Source organism: Primulina huaijiensis, chromosome 4, assembly GCF_012295235.1.
Source record: "Primulina huaijiensis isolate GDHJ02 chromosome 4, ASM1229523v2, whole genome shotgun sequence".
Classification (NCBI taxonomy): Eukaryota; Viridiplantae; Streptophyta; class Magnoliopsida; order Lamiales; family Gesneriaceae; genus Primulina; species Primulina huaijiensis.
The window spans coordinates 15,036,357-15,040,733 of record NC_133309.1 but is presented as its reverse complement, the minus strand read 5'-3'; positions in this window follow the sequence as shown (position 1 = coordinate 15,040,733).

The following is a 4,377-nucleotide window of genomic DNA, read 5'->3' as shown; positions in this document are numbered from 1 at the left end:
TAGTTGTTTTGGGGTATTTGTTTGAGTTTGAATAAGTGCCTTAGCATCCTAGGATGGGTCTTGAGGTAGGATTAAGTCACAAATGTAGGGAATTCCGTTTGTTCACGATTCCAGCACCTACACGGACCCGAAGCTGGACCTTTACACGGAGTCCGTGCCATTATTCCTTCAAAATGCGAATTTCCAGCATGTACCCGGACCCCTACACGGGGTCCGTGTACCCCTTTTTTATAAAAAAAAAATTTAAATTTTGAGTATAAAATATTGGATGTGTTTTATGGTTATGAATATAAATATAGGATTTATTTTGTGATTATGAATATAAAACATAGGATTCTGTTTTGGGGTTCAATATCATGGTTTAGTACGATTATTAAACGAGGTCAAGTCTCGAGTGATCTAGAATGTCATAAGCTATTTATTTATTGCGGTGGCGAGCACAAATATTTACGTCTAAGCTATGAAAGATAAGTGTTTGAACTCATGTTAGTATGTGCAGTAGTGGCCCCAAGTGAGATCCAACGAATCTCTCAACGCCAAGTAAGTATGTCCGATGTGCAAAAAAAAAATATACTTTTAAGTTTTTGAGATATGCTAAATGTCTTGTGACTAAATTATGAATGGGTTTGGAAGTCGGTGAACGTGGCCGAGGACCTCTCCACCCCGTTAAAGCATGAACGGGTTTAGATCAAGATTAGAAAGCGGTAAAGCATGACCAGGGTCAATCCACCCGTTAAAGCATGAACGGGGATCTCATGTATGTGACAGTGGATCTTCCCTGCCAGCCCAGTACTGTGGTTTAGTCTGATCAGGCATTTGTATGTATGGGTCACTTGCTTTGAAACATATCTCTACGCAAAATGATGTTATGTACGCTCAAGTATGTATGATGCAATCACGTTTAAGAAACGTTTTATGATGATGGCACGTCTACGTTTATGCTATTACGTTCAAGTTCAAGTATGTTTTTGCTATTACGTTCAAGTTTCAAGTATGTACGCTCCATTTTAAAGATGCATGTGGTTTTATTACCTATTACTTGTTATTACCAATTTATACATGTTGAGTCTTTAAACTCACTAGACTTGATCGATGCAGGTGAGGATGACTTTGAGGAGACGAGGGGTGGGGACCAATGAGCCGGCTTGGACTGAGCAGGAGGCTAAACCCGAGGACCGCCCATGTTTTTAAGACATTATGCAATGTTTCAAATATTCTGATTTCATGTTATTGTGTACGATATTTAAATATGTTTTTTTAAGTGTTTTTAGAAAACTTTATTTGTGATATTTTCATTGCAAATATTTTAAATGATCAGTTTATTGTTATTGCAATTTGAAGGTTTCTATTTAATTAAGAAAATTTTTATTTTTTCGCAAATTTTAAAGTAGTTAAAATTACGGTACGTGACATTTGGTATCAGAGCGTTGTTATTGGAAAGGGTTATGCCTTCTTGATGCGAACACAGATGTGCACGTCCCAAGGAAAGCATGGGATCCCTTAGAGGTACCAGGGGACCAATCACGAGGGGACGACTGAAGAAGTTTAAAGAGGCGTTGCAGGGGCTTAGGAGCAAGGAAGAAGGACTTACAAGCAAGGTGCAAAGTACTGAAGGGTTCGAGATGCATGGAAATAAGTTTGGGAGCCAAAGGAACGTTATTCAAGTGCTAAATCAAGAGGAGTCCAGATACAACGGCGCCCGAGCGGCCAAATCTTACCGCCCGAGCGCCAAACATACTGTCCAGGACGTGAACTCCAGAAGCAGCGGGGCCCGAGCGGTAAAATATTACCGCCCGAGCGCGACCTGTCCAGAAGATTCCGCTCCCGAGCGGTTGAATCTCGCGCTCGAGCGCGCATTGTTTCGAGAAACATTATCTTTTCCTATTTTAGAGTTTTAATTAGTTAGGTAACTAGATTTATCATATCTTTTGATTTGTAGTCAATATATGGACGAAAAATTAAACACTTTTTAGATTATCATTGATATTTTATAAAAGTTTTTGAGTTTTCTCTCAACTTTTTCAAGGCTTTAGCTTTGTAAACAAAAATCAAACTTATCAAAGTTTTTAACTTTGTGGCGTTTGTCGATCGTGCTTGTGCGGATTGTCTTAGACTTGTTCTTTGAAGGTTCGTCATAATTTTCGATTGTTTACCTCGTGATTATTTGTTGCTAAACTTCTCATAGTTTAGAGGTGTAAATCAGAACACACACACTTGATTTCAAAGTGTTTGATTTAATGTCCAAGAGAGAGTTTAAATGTTTTATTGGATTGATAGATACATAGTCAGATATTGCATGCAATAAGTTGATCAACGACCATAGGCTTATATCCCTCAGAGTTATCGATTTATATCGATGGGATAGAGGCACAGAGACAGAGATACTATATAGATATCAATCCAACAGAGAAAAGAGAAATACCATCGTTATTGTTATTCATTCTATGATATTCATGTTTCAGAGTTGATGGTATTTAATGTTTTCAAAGCCAAGTTTTACAGAGTATGGTATATGTACATTGTTATGTAAGAGTTCCACTTGCTGAGTTTCATACTCATTTCAGTTATTCATGTGATGCATATAAGAGTGACGGGCCGGGTCGTTGATTGGAGCCGGGGTCATATGCATAAGAGAGGGAAGGAAGAAGACTATTTTGCAAGTATTTTGACATGATCACAAAAATGATGTTTTGTATTTTGTTGCCTCATTTGATTGATCATGTATTAACTTTTGTTTATATATTGAAATGTATTTTAAATCCTTCCTCCCTTCAAAGAAAATTTTAAATTCCGCTGTTATTTTATGAAATCGGGTCAGAGGTGTTACACTTTGATTCAAGCTACTTGTTGGATTATTGAAGTGTGATCAAGGTTGTTTTGGGTTCAAGGAGCTAAGGTAAGCTTGTGGTATAGTTTATTCTTGGTTTTGGTGTTGGGAGAAATCATGGGTTTGTTGTTGGTGTTGGTTTTATGGATTTAATGGTATGAGCTTGTGATTATTGGGTTATTGATGGTGCAAATTATGGTTTATTGTTGTAGGTTGTGTACTAAGGATATAGATTCAAGGTTCCAAGTGTAGTAAGTGGAATTCATTTCCTTGTGCTCACATGATAATATATGTATTGTGTTTCAAAGGTTTTAAAGTGTTATTCCCTTCTATTTGATTCATGCTATGTATTAATATACCTTGTGGTATGTTAGAGACATTCTTATGTATCAATTATGTTAAAGGGAATACAAAAGAAAATAGAGTATTCAAAGTGCTTGTTTTAATGCCAAACAGAGAATTCAAATGTTTTATTGGATTGATAGATACATAGTCAGAGATTGCATGCAGGTAGTTGATCAACGACCATAGGCTTATATCCCTCAGAGTTATCGATGTATATCGATGGGATATAGGTACAGAGACAGAGTTACTATATAGATATCAATCCAACAGAGAAAAGAGAAATACCATCGTTATTGTTATTCATTCTATGATATTCATGTTTCAGAGTCGATTTTATTTAATGTTTTCAAAGCCATGTTTTCAGAGTGTGATATGTACATTGCTATGTAAGAGTTCCACTTGTTGAGTTTTATACTCATTTCAGTTATTTCATGTGATGCAGATAAAAGCGACGAGCCGGGACGTTGATTGAGGCCGGAGTCATATGCATATAGAGATGGAGGAAGGCCTCTAATGAAATCGGGTCAGAGGGTTACAGATGTCCCTTCTGATTTCTGCTCGAAGGCCTCTAATGAAATGAGCACCCTTGTCTCTGTCATTGGAGGCCACCTATCGAGCAAACAGACAGCCCTCTTCAAACTTCAGAATATACCCATCAACATTCATACCTCCTTGACGAAGCTCTAAAACTCAGTCACCTTCCGAGCTCGAAGTGCATCTGGGAAGTACTTGTCATAGAAAAGATCAGTGAACCCTTGCCACTTCAATGCTGGAACATCAACACTTATCTTGGTAGCATTCCACCAAATGCGTGCAGCTTTGACTAACATGAACACTGCACAACTGATTCTGTCCTTATCTTCATAGTTGAGATGATCGAAAATCGCCTCAAGAGCTTTGATCCACTCTACAGCCACCAATGGATCAGTGCTTCTTGCAAATTCCTGCGGATCCATTCACTTGAAAGCAGTAAAGATCCCATCGGTCCCAACTGCCTGAGCCACTTTGCCTCTCCCTTGACCTCTACCTTGGCCTGTTCCTTGCAAACGTAACAACTGTTGGATCTGCTCACTATGGACCTTAGCTTGCTCTTTCAGTAGCTTGCCGAACTCATCGACAACTCTAGAGGAAGAACTATCCTCACCCTCTGAAGCCTTTCTCTTAGGAGGCATACTCCTACAATGTGCTCACATAATACATATCAA